At 33.1% G+C, this 26,167-nt stretch overlaps 1 protein-coding gene and 1 long non-coding RNA gene across 4 annotated transcripts in view; one reads left to right on the top strand and one right to left on the bottom strand.

Annotated features, from left to right (window-relative positions):
• The window catches only part of LOC127549600 (uncharacterized), a 1,392,683-nt gene that overhangs the window by 896,677 nt on the left and 469,839 nt on the right, over positions 1–26,167 (top strand). The window contains exon 3 of one of the 2 annotated variants that reach the window (XR_007950669.1): positions 16,914–16,929. The exons of the other annotated variant lie outside the window; for it this stretch is intronic. This is a non-coding gene — a long non-coding RNA (uncharacterized LOC127549600). Of the gene's footprint in view, positions 1–16,913; positions 16,930–26,167 lie in introns of those variants that run through there. 2 annotated transcript variants of the gene reach the window in all.
• The window catches only part of MNAT1 (MNAT1 component of CDK activating kinase), a 288,411-nt gene that overhangs the window by 69,464 nt on the left and 192,780 nt on the right, over positions 1–26,167 (bottom strand). The gene's annotated exons all lie outside the window — the stretch shown is intronic.

The following is a 26,167-nucleotide window of genomic DNA, read 5'->3' as shown; positions in this document are numbered from 1 at the left end:
CACAAAGAGATCTGCTATAAAAATTTAGAACTTAAGTTGTTACAGTGTCAACAAGATTATGTGATGACCAATTGTGATGAGCTTAGCTCTTCTCAACAATTCAGTGATTTAAGGCAATTCCAATAAGATTTGGAATGGAAAATGTCAATTGCATCCAGAAATAGAACTATTTAATTAGTTCTATTTATTTAAATATGACTTTATTATTTAAATATGACTTTATTTGTATAAAAAGTGTTTTATGTTCATGTGGTTCCCAAGTTTGTCTTGCTAAGCACCCAGGTATTTTATACTATCTAAATTAATTTTTGTTGTTCATTTTTTGTTAACAAATTGCATAAATATAAAAAAATTAAGTTCTTTTCCTTTTTTCCTAATCACCTTGTCAAACAAAGTTAACAGTGGCATTCTCAGGTCAAGAGATATACATAATTGTTTAACTCTTTGGGAATAATTACAGAATGCTTTACAAAACAGTTGGATCAGTTCACAATTCCTCCAAAAATGTGTTAGCATTCCAATTTTTCCAAAATCCCTTGAATATTTTTCATTTTCATTTTCTATCATTTCAGTCAATCTGATAGGTTTAAGATATCTCAAAATTATTTTAATTCACATTTCGCTAATAAATAATAATATGGAATACTTTTTTCCATAATTATAGTTTTGATTTCTTCATTGAAATAATTTTTCAATAATAGGTTAATCTAGTGGATATTGTGGATATTCATATCTATAAGATTACAGAACCACAAAAGTATTAAAACATAATTATTTCCATATTTTGAGTATAATATATTTGAAGTTATATTCAAATTTTATGTTTCTGAAACCAAGTGAATTCAATTAATCAATTTAAAAATCAAAACTTAATTTATGACTTACAGACAAAATATATTATTACTCACAAAAATTCCTTCATAACTTGAATGTTATATCTTAGCTTTCTCTTTTCAAAGATTATGTCAACCTATTTGTATATATGCTTTCTACCTTCTAAAATAATAACATAAAATTGTAATAGAAATACAAAACAAGTTTAATGTAAATAAATAAAAAGAATTAAGTTTTTAAGTTTTCCTAAAAGTTTTTACATGAGTACTTCATTAGTATTAAAATGAATAGCAATGTGGAAGAGTAAATAAAAAGCTAGCCAAAGTCAGAAAGTGCCAGAATCAAATTTTACCTCTCTGAGACTTTGAGACCACTAAACCATTTGATGTCCCAGCTAGCTCTCTAAAGCTAAATGAATGAACAGTGATCTGCACTGGCATAAAGAGGTTTTCTCATCACTGTAATGATGAAATCATAGGTTCAAACAAAAACATTTTTGTTCAATATAACAGTCACCATAACACTAACACAGCTTTAAAAGACGCCTAAGTAGTTCTTGTTTCCCCATTTACTATAAGCCTATTTCTCTTATATGTCTCCCAAATGAGACAATTATCTTAAGATCAAAGAATTTATAACTGAAAGGGAATGTTAAAAAAAAAAAAAACCAAAAAAAAAACAAAACAAAACAAAAAAAACCCTCCTATAGTTAGGTGTCCTGAAAATAAAGTTCTTAGATTTGGAAATAATATATCCAGACAAATTTATTAATAAAGTCAACAGTCTCCTTGGGTTATTGTAACATTTTTTAAAGAAATCCTATGTCTTCCAATTGCTTATTTTATTCAGTATTAATTTACCTTCTGAGTTGAAATTTGAAAATCTATTTGTTCATATGCATTTTTAATAAATATTATGACTTAATATTCCAAAAATCCACACTACAAAAACATACTCTGGAATAAAGTATATAATTATATTTCCTACAGTGACCTTGTACTCTTGAGTATTTACTCTAGACTAAACAGCCTCATTCAGCTGCCCTGTGTCTGATTGTCGATGAAAGAAAGTTGTTTGACAACTGCCTGAAGCAGAAACATATTTTTTCCATGATTACATTAAAAAGTTTTTTTAAATTACCAGACTACAATCTTGAGCAAGACTCCTGTCAGTATGATGAGTTAATTTCTTTTGCAAATGCCAACAAAAATAATTATTATGGATATTTTGTTGTCATGGCCAGTTTTTGAGGTTAACTTAATGGTACTTCTTCAACTACACCCAAATATACATATATACATATGTTATATGTATGTATGTGTATGCATGTATATATAACCAACACACATATAAACTATAAGGGAGTATGCAGGCTGTCTTTCTTAATTTCATTTCATATTTCCTATATTCATTACTTTTATAATGCTTCCAAGGCTTTTCCAAGGATAGAATCTACACACTATGCACAGAAGGGCTGACAAAAAATAAAACTCCTCTCTGTTCCCTAAGCAGTTCATTTTAAATATATTCAATAGCTAATGACCTTGGCAAAACACCAAGCACCATTTGAAACATTAGTACTTATGTGAATGCCAAAAACTAGATTTTTTTTTTTAAGCAATAAGATTTCAATCTTATTATGGACCACCTTGTTTTTTATTTAGATGGAAAACATCTAATTCCTACCTCTAATTCCTGATTCAATCCTACCATTTAAAGATATTTCAAATAATGCATATTAAATTAAAATTAAATTAAATGCATATTATTAATATGCATTAAGTGCATATTAATAAAAACAAATAATGCATCTTTAAAATGAGGTGCAATAAATTTCTCCTCAAAGTTAGAATTATTTATAAGTAATTTTTCTTTTCTTAAAGTAAAAGATATATGAACTTGAAAAGTCAGTGGAGTCAGCTGCAGCATACTATCCAAAATTATACTGAAGTTGACAACTTCATAAGTCCTATTAAAAAGCTGAATAAAACTATCTTCTGATGGGAGCAAGTAGGTAGTTCAGTGGATAAGAGCACAGGGTCTAGGATTAAGAAGACTGAATTCCAATTTGGCCTCAAACACTTACTAGTTGTGTGACTCTGGCCAAGTTACTTAATCCTTTACGCCTCCTGTAAAAATGAGCTGGAGAAAGGAAAGGCAAACCATTCCAGTTTTTTTGCCAAGAAAATCTCAAAATAGAGTCACAAAGAGTTGAACACAACTGAAAACAAGAAAATCTTCAGATGGAATAGAACTACGTGGCTATTTTTTAATATATAATAAAATTATAATAATTAGCTACTTGAGTATAAATCTTAACATTAAAGTCCTTATGGATACACACACACACACACAAATATATATATATATATATATATATATATATATATATATATATATATATAAAAAAACATTTTCTAGCTAGTTTTTATCCTTAATGATACCCTTGATCCTTTTAAGTTATCTGCCATACATATTAACTAATGGAATCTCTGAAAAACAAACATTTTGTAGCTGGGTTTTTGTTTTAACTTAGATTAAACGAATAGCATAGTAAATAACAAAATTATTTTGATACTATTCAGCCAAAACGTATTTAATGATAATTAAAGTCATCATAATTCAAAGTTCTGTGCTTCAAGGAGCTTATAATGCAATGGTAATAATAAAACATGTAAAAAATAAACTTTAAGACAAAGCTATCCAAGTGAATTAATAATCTTATAAACAAAATGCCATAAGAATTTATTTAGAAGAGAAAGAGGTCATGATCAATAATGGCTTCATAAGAAAACTTTGAAAAAATAAGCTATTTGAATGGCATCTTAAAAAAGACTACTTTTTAGAATAAATGTGCTTTACAGAAGGATGCCAAGTATAAAAAAATATCATAAATAAAGATTCAAGAACAGTACAGGTATAATATGTCCAGGGTAGAGCAAACTGTCCAGTTTGGCTCAAACATAGAGTTCTGTAATATGTAAAATTTTCATTTTGTGTGAAAAAAAATTGTAAATTTTAAAAATAAATAAGCAAGTCATGAGAAGCTGATTTGTACAGAGGATGTCATCAGTTAGGAGGCCATTGATGACCTTGGGAGAACAATTTCTCAGAATATCAGTTAGGCTTTTAAAAGTATGGCAGTAAGGAATGGAAGAAGTATTCCAGACCATTTCCAAGACATATCTTTGCCACTCAGACTATTTCATCTCTCTCTCAGATCCAATTAGAAAGCTGAACTCCATAACTGAAAACACCCTAAACTTTTATAAGTTAGCTTTGACTTTATCATAGATTCAGATTTTCACTGCACATTAAAAAAACTGTAAGTAAATTCCTCCCCATCTTTTTCCAGCTCTACTTTAATAGTCTTTTCCCCCATTAGAATATAAACTCATTGAGAGTAGGGACTGTCTTGTTTGCTTATCTTTGCATTCCTAATGTTGAGACAGTGCCAGACACACACTAAATGATTAATAAATGTTCTATACAGCTAATCATCTAAACAGATGATTATAAGAGTGAGCAACAGGGGGACTTTTGAGGAGTTTTTAGTACAAAGGCATGTCTGCTTATAGACAGTAGATAAGGAGCTAACAGAAATAGAGAGACTGAAGAGGAAAAAGAAAGGGGGGAAAAGATGAAATAGAATTTTAAAGGAACAAATAAATAGGATCAAAAACATGTATGAAGAGGTGGACCATAAAGACATAAGAAAACATCATCCATTGAGACAATGAGAAAGAAGGAAAAACTAGATGAAAAGAGTAAAAGATAATCGGTGAAACAAGTTATTTTATTTCCCTGTGGGAGTTACAAACTCCCAGTAAATTAAAATACCTTTCACATGGTTAGACATCTCATAAAGGGAAAAATAATGTGATTCTGACATTTGTTAAGTCCTCCTAGGCTATACCTCCACATAAATAACTAATGAATGATCTAAAAACCAGAATGAAGTTCTAATTGCTCTTTATCCAGTATTAGAAAGATGTTTTGGAAACTATATAATTTTTAGATCCAATCTGCAGCTGGTGGGAGAGGAGATGGTATCAGGACTTGATACTCAATATCCCTATGATTCTTTATTTCTTCAATAATATCCAAAATTATAGCATTGTCCCTATTTCAAAATATCTCTATGTGGAAAATAATACCTATCTTATTCCACCTTAAAGAATATGTCAAGATGCAATAATTGTGGAGCATTCTGAATTCTTTAAAGATGGGCAACTTTATTGTGATATAAAATCATAACAGAGGTTGTCATGTATAGCTTTTGGAATAGGAAACTAAATAATCACATCTTATATGTATCTTTTTATTAATAAAATGATATTAATAAACTGCTATCAATAGGACATGGACATTTAAGTGGTTTAATAGTTTAAAGAATGTTCTTCTAAGACAGATGTGGGAAATATATAGCCTATGGGCTGTATAAGGCCCACAAAATCATTTACTAAGGCAACTGCAGGTGATGATGAGTTAAAAGCTAGGTACAACAATTTCCCACTGCTTAAGTTTTCTAAGTTGATAATTTTATGTGGCTCATAAATGGCCCTTGGCAGAAAAAAATATTCCCCACATTTATACAAAAATGCAACATCGTAACCAGGCTTAAAGTCTTGCTCTGTGGTGTGGAGGGAAGGGGAAGAAGGGAAAACAAACTAATCTTAAAAGGAGATCCAATCAGTACCTCTCTTCTAATCAATAGCTAACTATCTTTTTTTGTTTTACATTTTAAAAAACCATATATTACTTTTTACTTAATACAAACCAAGTAGATGTATCATCCCAATTCAGGGAGATTGAACACAATTTAAAGCATAATTCATCAGAGTTAGCTAGCATTATTTAAAAAGTAACTATTATATCAAAAGAAAGTATCAGAATTAAACATATGTTTCACATTAGGCTTCAGCAGGCTACAACAACAAAATATGTAAATTTTTTCCATTTGAAACAAAAATTAAAACAAAAATATAATTGAAAACTCATTTTACTTCAAAAATAAGAATGATTAAATGTTAAGAGGAAAAGAACTAATCTAGCTGTTTCAGCTATTTAAACAAAGTAAGAATAGATAGAGAAGATTAGGGGGGGGGGGGGGTAGGGGGAAGGTTTCATATTACAGGAAACTAAAAGAGATGAAAAAAAACTTCCCAGGGAGATTTCAGTAATGGGAGGATCCTGAATATTTATTCAACTACCACACTATTGTAGTCCACTTAAAAAGTTACTTTGTCTGTAATGTGCTCATGAAAATAATATTTGATTTCAAAATCTCTTACCATTTATTTTTATTTTTATTTTTTATTTTCTACAAACATTAAGCTGAAAACACATAGTAAAAACATTACAGTTTCAAAAAATATAAGGAAAAGTTTCATTTCCAAATTAAATATTAATCATTTTATTTTAAAGCTTTAAGATCTACTAAAATATTTAGATGCACTATCTCCTCAATGTGGGTATTCTTTCTAACCATGAAAATTACAAACAGATGCATATTCATTCTATACAACTCTTATCTATATATTCTTATAAGATGATAACCACAGTTAAGTCTATCCACAGGGGAGTAGCAGAATCACTGTGAAGGAGCACTCTCTTGATACAATCACAGGGAAAACAAATATTTGTCCCTCGGTTATCCCATAAGCTTTACACATGTCCAGTTTGTCTTCTTTTTCATTCTTCCATTTTTTTGATAACATCCTTTATGTTATTTCTTCTTCATAATCAACAAACTTTTCTATATATTTCCAGGATGCTGAGGCACTGCCTATAATTGGTTTTGGGTCACAGTTCTAGTTCTTATTTCCAGTGGAAAGAGGAAGAGGACTAGGATAGCAGAGCTTATGGCTGCAGGAGAGCAGGATAGGGTCTTTGATAAGCAATGAATGCTTTTGGTCCTTCACAGAAGAAAGCATAGGCCAGAAAACACCTCTCCCTAAATCACACCATATAGGAAGAGCCAAAAACTTAAATATATCTAGAATTACTTCTGAAAGCAGCTGTACCAAAAAATATGAAGCTTGGGCCAACCCCTTTCATCCCCCAACTTGAGAAATAGAATTCTGCTTTATCACAGCGTTAAAACTCAATAAATAGACTGAAAAAAATATGCAAACAAAAGAAAAAAAATCCTGACCATAGAAAGTTATTATGATGACAAGGATGATCAAAACCATACTCAGATGACCACAAAGTTAAAATCCCTACATCCAAAGTCTCAAAGAAATATGAATTGGTCTCAACCATGGAAAAGCTCAAAAAGGATTTTAAAAATCAAGAGAGGTGAAAGGAAAATTGAGAAGAGAAATAAGAAAAAGAATGTTGCAAGAAAATCATGACAAAGGAGTCAAGAGCTTGGTAAAGGAGGAACTAAAATATTGAAGAAAATAACAGTTTACAATCAGACTAGGCTAACTGGCAAAGCACAAAAATCCAATGAAGAAAAAATGCTTTGAAAAGCAGAATTGGCCAAATGGAAAAAGATACACAAAAGGGAAATTGACCAAATGAAAAAGGTACAAAAGCTGAGTGAAGAAAATAATTCTTTACAAGTTAGAATTGGGCAAGAGGAAGTTAATGACTTTATTAAACATCAAGGAACAATCAAACAAAATTAAAATAAGGAGAAAACAGAAAAACAAAACAAAACATGTCACTGAAAAAACAACTAACCTAGGAAATAGAACCAGGAGCTATAATTTAAGAAATAATGGAATATCTGAAAATCAGAATTTAAAAAGGGGCCTAAACATCACCTTTCAAGAAATTATCAAAGAAAACTGTCCTAATATTCTAGAACTCGGGGTAAATTAGAAATTGAAAGAATCTACCAATCACCTACTGAAACAGATACCCAAAATGAAAATTCCCAGGAATATTCTATGCAAATTCCAGACCTCCCAGATCAAGGAGAAAATACTACAAGCAGTCAGAAATAATTAACATCATGGAGCCACAGACAAGATAACACATTCTTAGCAGATTCTACATTAAGGGACTGAAGGGCTTAGAATATGATATTGTGGAGGGCAAAGGAGCTAGGATGGACCTTCAATAAAATAAAGAACTTTGAAGTATTCCTGATGAAAAAAATAGAACTAAATAGAAAAATTGACTTTCACATACAAAATACAAAAGAAGCAAAAAAAAGGTAAACAGGAAAGAAAACTCAGAAGGGATTTAATGAGGTTAAACTGTTTATATTACTACACAGAAAAAAAAAATATTTATAGCTCCTAAAAAGTTTCTCTTTATTAGTGCAGTTAGAAGGGGCATGCACATACAGAAAGCAAAACTGTGAGCTGAATGTGGTGGTATGATTATCTTGAAAGAAAGAAAGAAAGAAAGAAAGAAAGAAAGAAAGAAAGAAAGAAAGAAAGAAAGAAAGAAAGAAAGAAAGAAAGGAAGGAAGGAAGGAAGGAAGAAGGAAGGAAGGAAGGAAGGAAGGAAGGAAGGAAGGAAGGAAGGAAGGAAGGGATGAGAAAGACAGGTGCACTGGGACAAGGGGAAAAGGAGAGATTGAATGGAATAAATTATCTGACATAAAAGAGGCCTGAGATTATATAGTTGAGAGAAAAGTTGGGAGAAGCAGGGAGAAGAGCATATGAATCTTACTTTCATTGAAATTGGCTCAAAGAGGAAATAATAAACACATTCTTTTATCATATAGTGAGGAGATAAGGCAGGGGATGGAAGTGGGACAATAAGGAGCTGATAAAAGGGAAGGTAGTTTGGGAGAGGTCAAGAGTAAAACACTTTTGAGAATGGACAGGGTAAAAGGAATGAGAGTAGGATAAAGAGGGGGGGGGGAATAGGAAGTTGGGCAAAGTAACTCCTAATTATTGCTCTAATTTCCTCTTCGTTAGTGGTGAGTTCTCCCTTTTCATTTTTAAGACTAACAATTTGATTTTCCTCTTTCCTTTTTTTAAATCAGATTTACTAAAGGTTTGTCTATTTTGTTGGTTTTTTCATAGAATCAACTCTTAGTTTTATTAATTAATTCAATAGTTTTTTTTTTTTACTGCCAATTTTATTGATCTCTCCTTTTAGTTTTAGAATTTCAAGTTTAGTATTTGACTGGGGGGTTTTAATTTGTTCCTTTTTTAGCATTTTTAGTTGCAAACCCAATTCATTGACCTTCTCTTTCTCTATTTTATGCAAATAGACTTCTAGAGATATGAAATTTCCCCTTATTACTGCTTTGGCTGCATCCCATACATTTTGGTATGATGTCTCATTATTATCATTTTCTTGGGTGAAGTTATTAATTATGTCTATGATTTGCTGTTTCACCCAATCATTCTTTAGTATGAGATTATTTAGTTTCCAATTATTTTTTGGTCTACTTTCCCCTGGCTTTTTGTTGAATGTAATTTTCATTGCATCATGGTCTGAAAAGGATGCATTTACTATTTCTGCCTTACTGCATTTGAGTTTGAGGTTTTTATGTCCTAATATATGGTCAATTTTTGTATAGGTTCCATGAACTGCTGAAAAGAAAGTGTACTCCTTTATGTCTCCATTACATTTTCTCCAGAGATCTATCATATCTAATTTTTCTAGTATTCTATTTACCTCTTTGACTTCTTTCTTATTTATTTTATGGTTTGATTTATCTAATTCTGAGAATGCAAGGTTGAGATCTCCCACTATTATAGTTTTGCTGTCTATTTCTTCTTGCAGCTCTCTTAATTTCTCTTTTAAGAATTTAGATGCTACACTACTTGGTGCATATATGTTTAATATAGATACTTCTTCATTATTCATTCTACCCTTTAGCAAGATATAGTGCCCTTCCTTATCTCTTTTAATTAGATCAATTTTTGCTTTAGCTTGATCTGAGATCAGGATGGCTACCCCTGCTTTTTTGACTTCACCTGAAGCATAATAGATTTTGCTCCAATCTTTTACCTTTAACCTGCATGTATCTCCCTGTTTCAGGTGTGTTTCCTGTAAACAACATATTGTAGGATTCTGGCTTTTAATCCATTTTGCTAACCACTTCCTTTTTATGGGGGAGTTTACCCCATTCACATTTATGGTTAAAATGACCAATTCTGTATTACTTGCCATCTTGTTAACCCCTGTTTATGCTTTTCTCCCTTCTTTCCAGGGAGGAAATAGGAAAGAGGGAATTCTGATAAAGACTTCATTACTCAAATATATATATAATGGAATCAAATTTAATAAAAGATATTCCTCAATTGATATAAGATCAAAGTGATGAGGGAAGCCCCAAAACTCACACTCACACTCACACACTCCCCTCTTCCCCTCTTCCCTCTCCTCTCTCCCTCTCCCTCCTCCCTCTCTCTCCTCCCTTTCTTCCTTTCCCTCCCCTCTCCCCAGGCTCTCTCTGAACCCCCTCAGAGAAGCTCTCCCTTGAGGGATCTGCCCCAGGGAATCAAAATAAATTGGTTTCATTCTGTTATCTTGATTCCAGGACCACTCCTACTTAGCCTGAGCTGGACATCAAGATTTCTATCCAAATCTACTGAGTTGGAGATTAGTTCAGGGTCACTCATTCAAATGAAACATTTCTATTCAATTCCGAAAATCTCTGTCTGATCTCAACTCAAACTGCTCTCCAGCCTCTAGCCAAAGTTTTAATTATAAAAAGAGGCAACTTGGGGCCCATTCCTTGCAAAGGACCTAAAAGCAGAAACATGCCATACCAAGGAACCTCTCTCTTTCTCCTTGGAATAGCTTCAATCCTCTGCCTGCTAAAAAAAATTCTCTTTTCAGTGTTACTCCCTCTTTATCTCTCTCACCTATTTCCCGAACAGGATCCTATTTAGCTCTCTGTTGAGATTTCTCTGATGGAAACTTTCTCTGCTAGATCTTTACTTCTCTGTCAGGACCTGCCACTAAGGAAGTCAGACTGCAAAAGTTGACTTCTTAGTTGTAATTATAAACTTCTTTTGCCAGTTTAACTTTTTGGGTTTGTAAATTCATTTACAAAGGACCTGCGCCAACTAGAAGGGGGTTCCCACAACTCCCTGCCCTACACTGAATCTCATCATTTTTGACTCCCTCATCAGGAATCGAGGGGAGCTGAACCTCATCAAAAGGATATACACAGACCTTTTCAGACAAAGTATTCAAAATTTTATCTATAGTGATATGAAAATATACTCTAAAATCACTACTGATGAGAGAAATGCAAATTAAAACAACTCTGATCTACAATATTTCACACATCGCACACTGGATAGTAGGACAGGAAAGGAAAATGGAGAATGTTAGAAGGGATGTGAGAAAATTAAAACACTAACATAAAATGGCTAAAGTTGTATATTGATTCAAGCATTCCAGAGAGCAATTTGGAACTATGCCCAAAGGATTATTTAACCACGCAATCCCACTACTAACTCTGCATCCCAAAGAGAACAAAAGCAAAAAAGGAAAAAAGAACAATAAAGTCCAAAACTATTTAAAGTAGCCCTTTTAGTGGTGACAAAGAATTAGAATGAGGGAACATCCATGGCTGAACAAGTTGTTGTATATGATTGTGATAAATATTATTGTACTTTAAGAAATGATGAGCAGAGTATATTCAGAAAACACAGACTAGTGAGGCTGAGTGAAGTGAGCAAAACCAAAAAAACAGTGACAGCAATATTTTATGATGAACTATTATTAAAAAACTTAGCTATTCTCAGCAATACAATAATTCTAAGACAATTCTATAGGACATATGATGAAAAGTGCTGTCCATCTCTCAGAAAAGAATTGGTAGAGCCTAAAGCAGATCAGATATACTTTTTTGGTACTTTCTTTTCTTTGGATTTTATTTTATTCTGTGGTTTGTTTTTTTTTTTCACAGAATGACTTATATGGAAATGTGTTTTGTATAACTACACATATATAACATGTCAAATTGCTAGCATTCTCAGTAGGGAATTGGGGGAGGGGAAAGAAGGGATAGAATTTGGAATTCAAAATATGTGGAGACAAAGTTTTTAAAAAATTTACAATTAAAAAAAATCTAAGCCTACAATTTTAAAATAATACTAAAATGAAACAAAAATAGAACTTCAAAGAAATGCCATACAGATTGAAATCTTAGTGAATTAAAAACCTATGGAGGGGGGGGAGGGTGTTTACATTTTTTTTTATTTTAAAAAGAAGGCAAGTACATACATAAACATGCAACAGAAATATAAAATGAATAAATACAAAGTAATTTGGGAAGATGGGATGTATAAAGGGATGGGGGGAAGGGAAGTGTATTATAATAGACTTTATGAACAAAATGGTGATTGAGCTACCTCTTAAAAGCAGACAAAGACTCTGTAAGGCTTATAAAAAAGCCATAAATATATTCCAGTCATAGTAAGAAATATGAAGATAGGAGATAGGAGAATGAGTGTGTGTATGTGTGTGTGTGTGTGTGCATCTGTATGTATAATAAATAGAATAATAATACCATTTAGATAGGTAGGTTGTTGCTATTGCTACCGCTATTCTACAGAAGAGAAAATCTGAAAAATAATTAAATGACTTGCCTAGAGGTATAGAGCTACTGTCAGAAGCAGGATTTGAATTAAGGTCTTCATGACTCCAAGTCCCATCCTCTATTCACTGCACTACTTAACTGTCAAAAACAGAAGATCAGTTTGAAGAATCAGGGGGTGCAAAAGGAAGAATAAGATATAAGGAGCCTAAAAATATCATCTAGAGTAAGGTTTTTAAAGACTTTAAAAATTAATCAGTTTTACTGAAGAAAATGCTACAGTTGACTAAGTAAGGAATTTAAATAGTCAGATTTTTACCTATGGAAAATTACTTTGGCATTATTAGTATGTGGAACAGACTGGAGTGGTGACAAATATGAGAAAGTGAGAAGCTGTTGCAATATTTTATACTTTCCCTTTTATCTCTTCCTGTTGGATTTTATTATCAATACACAAAAGTACTAATAATTTTTTTGAGTGTATTTAATATCCTACAACTTTGGTGAAGTTGTTAATTGTTTCAAATAGTTGTTTTTTTTTTTGTTTTGTTTTGTTTTTTTACTTCACTCTAAAGTACTCCAAATAAATCCTCACACCATCTGCAAAATAGTGATTAATTTTGTTTGTTCTTTCTTTTGTACTTTTTTCTTATCTCATTGCTATCCAAGCATTTCTATTGTTTGTCTTCATTTTTGATGAGGACCATGATATCAGGGAGGTTGATGCCATGACTTGAAAGTGAATTAGAGTTAAATGCAGAAAGACTGTGCAAAGGCACCAACCTCACTTTTTCCTCTAAAGCATCTGAGTCCAGTGGCAAGATTATATATCAGGATGACTGGATAGGGCCATCTATAGATGCAATAGAAAACCTTGGTCATTTTTTTTCAGCAAGCATTTTGCTAATATGGTATTGAATAATAATGATAATATTGACCATTCTTGCTTTATTCCTGCCTTCATAGTCAATGCCTCTACCTTTTCCACATTTCATTTAATGCTGACTCTTGGTTTTAAATATTACTTATCATATTAAGGAAAGATCCATTTACTGCTATGTGTTCTAATTTGTTAATAGGAGACACTATTATATATCATGTCAAAAGTTTTTTTCCTCATCTATTGACATAATCAGAACATTTTTTGTTCTTGCTATTAATATTCTAAATTAAGTTTATCATTTTCTAATACTGAATCACCATTTTTATATTCTAAGTGTAAATTCAGCATGATCATAATTTATATTTTTTACAATATGTTGCTATAGTCTCTTTGCTATTAGTTTACTTTAAATTTCTGCATCAATATTCTGCTGGTATAGTTTTCTTTATCTTTTTTGGACTTTCCCTAATTTAGGTATCAAGCATACATTTACATTATTTCTTCTGGTTTTGAAGTTACAGTTCTCATTTTAATAATGGTAAGAATTTTTCTTTTTTTATAAAAGATCAAGTTAGCTAATGACAAAATAATGTAGATATTTTGTTTCTTTTTCAGAGGCTCTTTAGTGCCTATTAAAAAAATTTTTTTTCTAAAAATACAAATGAAGTTGGCCTAGCTGTATCAGATCTAAAACTATATAACAAAGCAGCAGATATCAAAACCATTTGGTAGTGGCTAAGAAATACAGTAGTCAATCAGTGGAATAGGTTAGGTTCATAAGACACAACAGTCATTGACCATAATAATTTAGTGCTGATAAACCCAAAGACCCTAGCTTCTGGGATAAGAACTCACTATTTGACAAAAATTGCTGGGAAAATTGGAATTGAGTGTGGCAGAAACTAGGCACTGACTTACACCTAATACCCCATACACCAAGATAAGGTTTAGACATAAAAAGGGTTATAATAAGCAAATTAGAAAAACAAAGGATAGTCTACCTCTCAGATCTATGAAGAAGGAAGGAATCTGTAGCCAAAGAAGAACTAGAATACATTATGGAATATAAAATGGATAATTTTGATTATATTAAGTTTAAAAGTTTTTGTAAAAACACAACCCATGCAGACAAAATTAGAAGAGAAGCAGTAAACTGGGGAAAAATTTTTACATTCAAAGGTTCCAATAAAGGCCTCATTTCTAAAATATATAGAGAATTGACTCAAATTTGTAAGAATTCAAGTCATTCTCTAATTGATAAATCGTCCAAAGATATGAACAGACAATTTTCAGATGAAAAAACCAAAACCATTTCTAGTCATATGAAAAGGTGCTCTAAATCACTATTGGTCAGAGATATGCAAATTAAGATATGCAGATGGCTAAGATGACAGGAAAAGATAATGATGAATGGTGAAGGGAATATGAGAAAACCAGGACACTGATGCATTATGGGTGGAGTTGTGAAGTGATTCAACTATTGTGAAGAGCAATTTGGAACTATGTCCAGAGGACTATATAACCATGCATAATCTTTGATCCAGCAGTGTCTCTACTGGGTCTGTATCCCAAAGAGATCATAATGTGCAAAAATGTTTGTAGCAGCCCTTTTTGTAAGGCCAAGAAACTAAGTGGATGCCCATCAGTTGGAGAATGGCTGAATAAGTTATGATATACGAATGTTGTAGACTATTATTGTTCTATTAGAATGATCACTACAGAGAAATGATCAAATTTCAGAAAGGCCTGGAGAGACTTACATGAACGGATGCTAAATGCAGTGAGAAGAATCAAGAAAACATTGTACACAACAACAGCAAAATTATATGATGATAAATTCTGATGGATGTGGCTCTTTTTAACAATGAAGTGATTCAGTCCAGTTCCAATGATCTTGTGATGAAAAGAGCCATCTGCACCCAGAGAGAGGGCTGTGAGGACTAAGTGTGGATCACAATATAGTATTTTCTCTCTTTTTGTTGTTTGTTTGCATTTTGGTTTTTCTAATTATTTTCTTTTTTGCTATGATTTTTCTTGTGCAGTATGATAATTCTGTATATGTGTGTGTGTGTGTGTGTGTGTGTGTGTGTGTGTGTGTGTGTGTGTGTGTGTGTGTGTGTATGAATTGCACATGTTTAACACATATTGAATTAGTTGCTGTCTAGGGGAGGAGATGGGGGAAAGGGAGGAGAAAAAATTGCACAAGGTTTTGCAAGGGTGAATGTTGAAAATTATTCATGCATATGTTTTGAAAATAAAAAGCCAAATTTCTTCATTTTTTAAATAACTGCTATTATTGCCTTTTGACTTCACATCTCTCCACACTGAATCCTTCCCTTAAAAAAAAATGAAAAATAAAGGATCCAAGATGCTAACTACATTTAATGTACTCCATAATCAATATTCTATCCAAGTATTTCCATGAGGAGGGGAATATTATTATCTGATATTTGGAATCTAATATAACTAATCAGATATGGATTTTCTTTTTAGTAATCTTTTCATTTATACTATTCTAATCATAAATGTTGTACTATTGGTTCTCATTATTTCCCTCTAAATCATTTCATATAAATCTTTGCATGCTTTTCTGAATTCTTCAGTTATTATGGCTTTTTAAAAATCTTTTCATTGTAGGACCTGAAAATTCACCCCAACACACTGCATACAATATTTGATGTTCACAATGACTTTTCATATTTAACACATTAACAAAAATTTCCCATTTTTGCTGATTAAGAAGATCACAAGGTGATAGTCAAAAAACTAAAGATAAGAAGTGTGGTGTTCTTTTTCTTTAAAATAATAGTTCTCTCTGGGAGAAAGCAGGTTTCTTGAGGAGGTTTTCTGGAGGCAGCCTTAGTTTCAGTTAAGAGTAATAATCACCCAAAATGCAGCCAGCTAGTAAAAATGCAAATATTTATTTTCTCCTTCCAAAATAGCCCGGTTAGTTGAGGCCTATCTCTCTGCTTGGTTCTAAGAGCTCTTGCAGCTTTGTCCTTTGCTTTTGCCTCTGCTTTCTTCAGCCTCCAGCCAGCACAAAGATAGAATGAATCTCTTGTCTCCTTCATTTGGGGCTCGGCTAGCTTTCTGGAGAGTCTTTCAGACTAGCTTGGTCTCAGTGGGGGAAGTACAGGAGCCCAGCCACCACAGTGGTGTGAGATTAAAATGAATCTGGTTGCACCTCCAAGAGAATGCTTCTCCTCAACTGAACTGATGCTTCCTTCTCAATCTTCAGCTGAACTCCCTGAATGGGCTCACTGAAGCTCTATTTATGCTCCTTCGAGAGAGAGGGATTGTAGGATTTCTCCCAGAGTGCTCTCTGGCCCTAAGAGCTTCAGGGGAGGTGTGAATTCCAAAAGTTTACTTTGTGAAGCTCCCATACTTGTGAACTCCAATGATTACTTAAATACTTCTTGCTTATATGAGCTCTCTGAAGGTGTGAACACAAGCATTGTTTCTTTTTTTTTCTTTTTCTTTTTTAATATTTTATTTTATAATAACTTTATATTGACAGAATCCATGCCAGGGTAATTTTTTTACAACATTATCCCTTGCACTCGTTTCTGTTCCAATTTTTCCCCTCCCTCCCTCCACCCCCTCCCCTAGATGGCAAGCAGTCCTATATATGTTAGATATGTTGCAGTATATCCTAGATACAATATATGTTTGCAGAACTGAACAGTTCTCTTGTTGCACAGGGAGAATTGGATTCAGAAGGTAAAAATAACCCGGAAGAAAAACAAAGATGCAGATAGTTTGCATTCATTTCCCAGTGTTCCTTCTTTGGGTGTAGCTGACAAGCACGGTTTCTATTAGTTCTACTTAATACCTTGTTTCAGGTTCTGGCGCAAAACATGTCCTTCTAAGAGCAGATCAATGATACTGAACCATGCTAAATTAGATAATTATTGTCTCTATTAACTCTGACTTAACAGTTTGTAAAGATTCCAACAAAGAAGGAAACTTAAAGATGTATTAGGATAAGCTTTTCATTTTGTAAATTAAGAGGACTTGTGAATTCAAGCCCAGTGATCTACCCACTATACTATACTGCCTACTTTTAAGAACAAGAGCTTAGCTGTACCAGATCTAAGATTATATTATAAAGCAGTGGTTACCAAAAAGATTTGGGATTGGCTAAGAAATAGACTTAGTTAATCAGTGGAATAGGTTAGGTTCAAAGGAAATAATAGTCAATAACTTTAATAATCTAGTGTTTGACAAATCCAAAGAGCCCAGCTTTGGGGATAAGAACTCACTGTTTGACAAAAATTGCTGGGAAAATTGAAAATTAATATGGCAGAAACTAGGCATCGACCCACACTTAACACCATACACCAAGATAAGGTCAAAATGGGTTCATGACCTAGTCATAAAGAATAAGATTATAAATAAATTAGAAGAACATAGGATAGTTTACCTCTCAGACCTGTGGAAGAGGAAGGAAGAGGAACTAGAGATCATTATTGATCACAAAATAGAAAATTTTGATTATATCAAATTGAAAAGTTTTTGTACAAACAAAACTAATGCAGACAAGATTAGAAGGGAAGCAATAAACTGGGAAAATATTTTCACAGTCAAAGGTTCTGATAGAGGCCTCATTTCCAAAATATAGAGAAAACTGACTCTAATTTATAAGAAATTAAGCCATTCTCCAATTGATAAATGGTCAAAGGATATGAGTAGACAATTCTCAGATGAAGAAATTGAAATTATTTCTAGCCATATGAAAAGATACTCCAAGTCATTATGCAATGCATAATCAGAGAGATGCAAATTAAGACAACTCTGAGATACCATTATACACCTTTCAGATTGGCTAGAATGACAGGGAAAGATAATGTGGAATGTTGGAACACTGGGACACTGATACATTGTTGGTGATATTGTGAATACAACCAGCCATTCTGGAGAATGATTTGGAGCTATGTTCAAAAAGTTATCAAACTGTGCATACCCTTTGATCCAGCAGTGTTACTACTGGGCTTATACCCCAAAGAGATTTTAAAGAAGGATAAGAATATATGTACAAGAATGTTTGTGGCAGCCCTCTTTGTAGTGGCCAGAAACTGAAAACTGAGTGTACCCATCAATTGGAGAATGGCTGAATAAATTGTGGTATATGAATATATGGAATATTATTGTTCTGTAAGAAATGATCAGCAGGATGATTTCAGAAAAGCCTGGAGAGACTTACATGAACTGGTGATGAGTGAAATGATCAGGTCCAGGAGATCATTATCTACTTCAACAACAATAATATATGATGATCAATGGTCCTCTTCAACAATGAGATGAACCAAATCAATTCCAATAGCGCAGTAATGAATTGAACCAGCTATACACAGTGAAAGAACTCTGAAAGATGACTATGAACCTCTACATAGAATTCCTAATCCCTCTATCTTTGTCCACCTGCATTTTTGATTTCCTTCACAGGCCAATTGTACATTATTTCAAAATCTGATTCTTTTTGTATAGCAAAATAACTGTATGGACATGTATACATATTGTAGTTAACTTATACTCTAACATATTTAACATGTATTGGTCAACCTGCCATCTGGGGGAAGGTGTGAGGGGAAGGAGGGGAAAAGTTGGAACAAAAGGTCTTGCAATTGTCAATGCTGAAAAATTACATATATATATATTATATATATATATATATATATATATATATTATATATATATATATATATATATACATATATACATATATATATATATATCTTGTAAATATATCTTGTAAATAAAAAGCTATATTAAAAAAAAAGAGAGACCAAGGGCTATTGATTTTTCATGACATTGAACATGAAAAATTCAAAGATGTAAAGGAAAATATGCATAAACTAAGACAGAAGCAAGAAAATAATGCACATAATTATCACAATAAGGAAGAAAGCACTTATTGAAAGAACACCATCAAAAAGAAAAGTAGACATTGTATAATTACAATGAGAAAGCTTGACCTGCAGAAAAAAGAAGAAACTATATTCTTTCTTGTTTGTTGAATGGAAGAATGATAAATGTGAAACACCTCAATTTAGCAGAACTTTCTATTTTTTCCTTTTTTATTCTTTTTTTTTTTTTTTAAACCAGGGATGTACTTTAACCACATCCACTATGCGAACTTAATTCTTGATATTATATAGATCATATAAGGACAAAATAGGGAATAGACTTGCAGTTCAGGAAAATCCTGGATGATGTTTCCCCAGTATTTCAGGTTAGCATTTGGGTTTTTTAAATTTTTATTAAAGCTTCTTATTTTTCAAATCATATGCGTGGACAATTCTTCAACATTAGCCCTTGCAAAACCTTGTGTTCCAATTTTCCCACCTCCCTTATATTACAGGTAGTCCAATATATGTTAAACATGGTAGAATATTAAATCTAATGTATGCATACATATTTATACAATTATTGTGCTGCACAGGAAAAATCAAATCAAACCAATAAAAAAAAATAAAATACAATGTAAGCAAGCAACAATAAAGCATGAAAATGCTATCTTGTTGTTATAGGCCAGAATTCTGAAACAAGGATTCTTACAAGGTGTTAACTCAGTGGAATTGATGAGGCAATGGTTATCTAGTTTAGCATGGTGATTAACAGTTCACTAAGTTCAGTATGATTGATTTAATCTTACAACAAATAATGGTTTCCTAGTGATATAATGGTTGGGTTTACACTCAGTGTAGAGCATATAAGCCAGGTCAGAGCCAGATTCATTTGGGGGCCAGAGAAGACAAAGGACTGGAGGCAGGAGCTCAAGCTCTTGAAGCCAAGGAGAGAGATTCATTCCATCTTCAGTCAGGCTCCTGGTGGCCTGTCCTCCTGTACTTCTCCCACTGAGACCAAGGCTGGTGTGAAAGGCTCTCAAGAAAGCTAGCTGGGGGAAGGAAACTAGATTGTGAAGGAGATAATAAAGGATTTGGACTTTATCCCTGGCTATTCTTGTGGTGATTACTCTGCTGAAATGAAGGCTGCTCCAAGACCTCCAGAAAACTACCAAGAACACTAGATTTTGATGTCCCAATGTGGGACTAAGAACCTACATCTGTGACCCAGAAATTAGAGTAAGTACAACAATAGACAAGAAAGAAACTTTGTAAAGGGCTAAAGTAGTATTTTAGCTGAAATGGGACAAATGTTTAGAAAAGAGCCTTTTCTACTTCAAGGAAAAATGTGTCGAAAGCATAGTTAAAATCATTAAAAGGCAAGGTTTGATTGTAACTTGGGAGCAGATCACTGAACTTTTAGAAACATTACAATATACATTTCCTTGGTTCTCTTAAGGAAAAAGAATTAGATCCAGACGAGTGGAAATTAGTTGGAGAGCAATTATGTGAATATTACAATGATAATGATCCTAATTCGATTCCTAAAGAAACATTTTATACATATAACTTAATGCAACTAGCTTTAAAGAATTACATAAGTATTAGAATAAGAAAAAAAGAAGAAAGAACAGGAGGGACAGGATACTAACAAACTAGATGAAAAGCATGAAGAATCAGATAAGAATGGAGTTACGTACAATTCTGATGAAATTAAGGAGTGTGGTGCTTCACAGCCGGAGCCATTAGGGCATTGCCCATCCCCTGACCTACCCCCTCAATTAACCCTTCATGAGTGGAGGGGGAAGGAAGAGAGGGAGGGATAATGAGTGACACCATCAGCACCACCCATGCAGGAGCTTTGTCCAGCCCCTATGGCAAGATTACAAAAGGCACTACTTAAAGCTAAAAAAGAAGGACAGGATATATCCCATTTGATAAACGCATACCCTGTGATTAAAGAATTTGATTCTTCAGGTCAAGCCAGGAGAAGATATATTCCTTTTGAGGAAATTATTAAAGATTTTTAAAAGGGTTGCACTCTTTATAGGGCTACATCATCTTATGTTAAAATGGTATTAGAGAATTAGGCTTATGAAATTTTAACCCCTAGTGATTGGAAAGCTATAGCAAGGACATGTTTAGAACCTGGACAAAACTTGTTGTGGCTTTCAGAGTATAGTGAACTATACAGAATACAAGTCCAAGGAAACAGGCAAACTGGAGTTAATATACAATTCACCTTTCATCAACTAGCAGGTAAAGGTGAGTATGCAGACACTTCAGTATAGATTAATTACCCTTTGATAGCATATGAGGAAAATGCTGTTTTGCTATCAAAGCATGGGGCTCCCTCCCAGGAAAAGAGAGAGGGGAAGCTTTCATGAAAATAGAGCAAGATTCAAATGAACCCTTTTTTGCTGATTTTGTGGACGTCTGCAAACAGCTGTCATATGAACAATTGGAGAAAATTCAGCAACAGGAATAATGATCAAACAACTTGCTAAGGAAAATGCTAATGAGGTTTGTAGAAGAATTATTCTGGTACTATACAAGGATGCTCCTTTAGAGGAAATCATAAGACATTATGTCACGTGGGCACAAATGTCTTTTATACTCAGGCTATAATGTAGAACATAGGAAGACAGGGTCTCTTTTAGCAAGAGACTTCCAGAGACTCATCAATGCTTTTAGTGTGGTAAAGTAGGGCATCTGAAAGCTCAATATAGGCATAGAGATAGAGAGAGAAGACAGGATGAAAGAACAAGACCCAAAACCTCATGCAATAAGGGCTTCCACTGGGCTTCAAAATGTAGATTGACCCAGGGAAATGAGAGGTGGGGCCCAATTCCAAGACCTCAAACAAAAAACAGGTGGGGCATGATGGCAACCAAGATAAAACCCAGAGAGTCTTTAGAAGTTCAGGACTCTGATAATGATCATTCAGCAGAGAAACAATAAGATAGGAGAAAGGAATTACAATTGGGGAGAATATAGGCTTTTTAACCCACCAGAAGGACAGTGTCCAGTGAGAGCAGATCTATTATCTTTAGATAATCACCAGGTTATGTGGAGAGATCCAGAAAGTGGTGAATGGAAGAGACCAGATAGGTTACCTGCTTGGGAGAAAGGTTAAACTTGTATCTCTACAGATAGAGAAGGAATCAGATGGGTGCCAACGAGACGTATTCATCTTGTCCATCAGAGAGAGACAGAAAAAGAGAAAAACTTCGAAACAAAGGAGAAGACCTAAAAATCATCTGACACTGAAAGAGCATGGCTGATAATGAGACTGTTACAGAACTTTAAAACCAGCAGGAATCATTGGATTCCCTAAGATGAAAAATTGTTGATAAGACTTTGGCAGAGTTTCAAAACCATCAGGAATCATTGGATTCTCTGAGACATGATAAGACTGATACAGGACTTCAAAATCTGCAGGAATCATGGAATTTCCTGATACAAGATGAGACTACTGCAGAACTTCAAAATGTACAAGAATCATTGGATTCCCTGGCACATGAAGTAATGGACAATAGTTTGGTTTTGGACTATTTCTAGGACCTATGGACATGTATAATTCCTCATGTTGATTCATGCTGTTTGTTAGGTGATACCTTCCATGTTGATGGATTTATGTATATCTGTTTCAAATGAGATCCTTCAGAAACCCGCTAATCTGGTTTGATTCCCCATTTCCTTTGGTATTTTCATCTTCCTTCCTGAGACATCAGGGAGGGTATGATCACCTCCTTTTTTGGTGTTTTCATCCCTTTTTGGATGGAATAGTTTCAATTTCTTCATCTGAAAATTGTCTATTCATATCCTTTGACCATTTATCAATGCAATTTAAAGTTTTAAAGCTAAAGAACTGAGGGGTAATGTGAATAGCTCAAGGTAATATAGCAAAGCATAAGTAAAAGATGGAATTTGGACCCAAGTCTCTCTGCCTGGAAGGTCACTTCTGGAAGATCCCTTAACTGTAAACTCCCTCAGTTTCCTCAATTATAAAATGGGGAAAATGTCATCTATCTCTATGGGTTATTGTGAGAATTAAATAAGACAATATTTGTAAAGTACTTTGCACACCATTTAGAAGCTAGCAGATGCTCAATAATTGCTTATTTCCTTCCCTCGTTCTTTTTTTAATCTTTGTATCTGATTTGTCTCTGATTTAAAGAGGCACCATCAGAACCTTTTACTTTTATTCTAGTAGTCTAATTAATTTATATTTTAAGTATTTAGATTTTATTCCTCTATGTATATAGACATTAAATATTAAAAATATTACATTACATATGTATGTGTTTTCAATCATGATGTGTGTGTGTGTGTGTGTGTATACACACACACACATCATGATTGAAAACCTTATTTGTTTTAGTTCACCTGAGATGAAATAAGTTCTGTCTAAGCCCTAAAATGTGAATCATATTATTTCAAGTATATTTCACATAAAGGGTATAAATATATTTAATTTGCTAAACTAAAATTTAATTTCTGCTACCCCCTTCCATTTAAGGAAGAAATTCTACCCCTTTATTTTCAAGTTTCTGGTTTTTAATTGTAGATTTGCTTCTATCACATCCAATTACACTTTTTCCTCTCTTTCCTGATATAACACCCCACTCTATCTACAATGCCTGTTTATCATAAAAAACAGGCAAAAGACTCCCCCCAGGAAATTTGAACATTAATAATTGATCATTGAAATGGTGTGCTCCAACTCCACTGCCAATTCTATCTTCAGCTTGCCCCAAAATTATTTTTCTATGTTCTTTATTTTTAATTTTCTTTTTCTAACGCACCTACCAAAGATAAATAAAGGTTTATCTGCTTACATTCATTTCCTTGTCAATTGTATTCTCTCTCTTGAAATCTACTTTGTATTCTTTTCTCTGTTTCTAAGTTAGGTAATGTATTTCTATACCAAGTTATTTATGTATATATAATTGTGTTTAATATTCCTTTACCCAGTGTAGATAAGCGTTATGTTCATGATATTCTATTTCTTCTACTAATTCTCATGTTTATAATGTTCTCACAAACTCCAATTATAGGAAATAATATATTCTTCCCCTTTCTTAATTTCTGTGTTCTCCCTCTGTTCTTTCCTCGCTTTAAACATGCTAAATGAAACAAAATCATGCATAAGTCCTATGTTTATCTTTAATTCATTCTGAAGATACTTTATCATCTTCTATTAAAACAAACATTTCTTCAATATTTAACTGCTCAAATTAAACTTAATTAAATTAAACTGCTCAAACACACATATTTTTTCTAGAGTCCTTTTGTCATCAATATATTTTATTTTTTATCTAGTATAAGCATTTTCATTGAGAATGGAAGGGGAAAAAAAGGCCTCTATTAAAGATTCTTTTTCTTCCCTTTTAGAATAGTACTTAATCTGAGAGGATGAGCTATTCCATTTTTTAAAATTTTACCTTGTGTAGTATATTTTTAAATGTTTCTCTCTTGAATTATAAGCATTATAAATATCAAGTGCTACAAAGACCTGTATGTATCCTGTTATATACTTGAACTATTTTCTTCATAAAAGGTCTAACCAGCTTAGGAAAGAGAGGATTCTAGCCTCTCTGGTCTAGCTTTTCCAACATGCATCCAGACTTCTAAAACTTGAATTTCTTGTTCTAAATATGACTATTTCATCACATTCCCAGATCACTTCATATAGATAACATGTAAAGCTCAACCAGCAGATTTCAAGCTTCATATGCTGCCTGATACACTGGAATGTTCCAACTCAAAGTCATCATAATTGTATCATGATAACGTAGCTGGTTTAAAACATCAGTAATTAACATACTCCTAAAACATCACACTTACTTTTTAAAAAAAAAAATTTATTAAAGCTTTTTATTTACAAAGCATATGCATGGGTAATTTTTCCAACATTGACCCTTGCATAACCTTTTGTTGCAAATTTTCCCCTCCTTCCCCCCACCTCCTTCCTAGCTGGCAGGCAGTCCAATACCCATTAAATATATTGAAATACATGTTAGATCCAATATATGTATACATATTTATACAGTTATCTTCTTGTGCAAGAAAAATCAGATCAAAAAGGAAGAAAAAGAAAAACTGAGGAAAAAAAAGGAAAAACACACTTTCTTCAAATTCTATGCTCTTTCTCCTAATAACTTCTGCATTTTTCCCATCCCCCTAACACAAACTACCCAATGCTTGTTTCATAGGTAACAAACTTGCTTTCATCTTAGATCATTGCCATTCTTAACACTTTCCACATCTTTAAAGTGTGGAACAAGATATCTTCCTGATGACACAGGTTTCTTTTCAAAATATTTTTTCAACAGTGGCTACACTTCCACTTCTATTGCCTGGCTTAATTGCTAAGCATTCAAACTCTACAAACAAAGATCACGACTCTGGTTTGGCCATGTTGTTCAAATGCCAAAATCACATTTGCCTAAAAGACTATTTTACAGAGAATTCATGCAAGCAAGTGCTTACATGGAGGTCAGATGTGATACAAAGACATTTTCGAGGTCTGTCTGAACAACTTGGGGATTAACTGTGAGACATGGAAGATGCTGGCAGAGGGCCGTACAAAATGGCTTATCTGTATCAAAAAAGATGCTGTACTATATGAACAAAACAGAAGTGCAGTAGCGCAAAAGAAACACAAAATGCACAAACTTAGAGACATCTCCTCTTCAAATATAGACTATTTGTACCTAATCTGTGGTGGTGCTTTCCGAGCTTACATTGCTCTGATCAGCTGCGGTCAGAAATACTGTATCTTTATCCCAAGATAATGATGTCATTTTGGTCCTCTTCAAGAACAAAGGACAACTATCAGCCAATTGCATCTGTTTGTGCTTTTTAAAATATGTCTTTCACACCTATTATTGATCCCTTAGACAAACTAATCTCCAAGAACTTAAAGATTCCATGTATTTCACAAATTGTGCCATATAAAAAGATCAAACATCACTATAATTTAGGATAGTAATATTAGAGGTAATAATTGAATCATCTATAATTTGGCTAAGTAATCTTACCTTACTTGGTATATGAATTTTATCAAGTAAAAGTTAAAATTAAAATGTTACCTACCTTCTTTATAGCCTATTCAGCATATAA

Source organism: Antechinus flavipes, chromosome 2 (assembly GCF_016432865.1).
Source record: "Antechinus flavipes isolate AdamAnt ecotype Samford, QLD, Australia chromosome 2, AdamAnt_v2, whole genome shotgun sequence".
Taxonomy (NCBI): Eukaryota; Metazoa; Chordata; class Mammalia; order Dasyuromorphia; family Dasyuridae; genus Antechinus; species Antechinus flavipes.
Note: the sequence above shows the minus strand (reverse complement) of the source record. Positions and strands in the feature narration are given on the sequence as shown.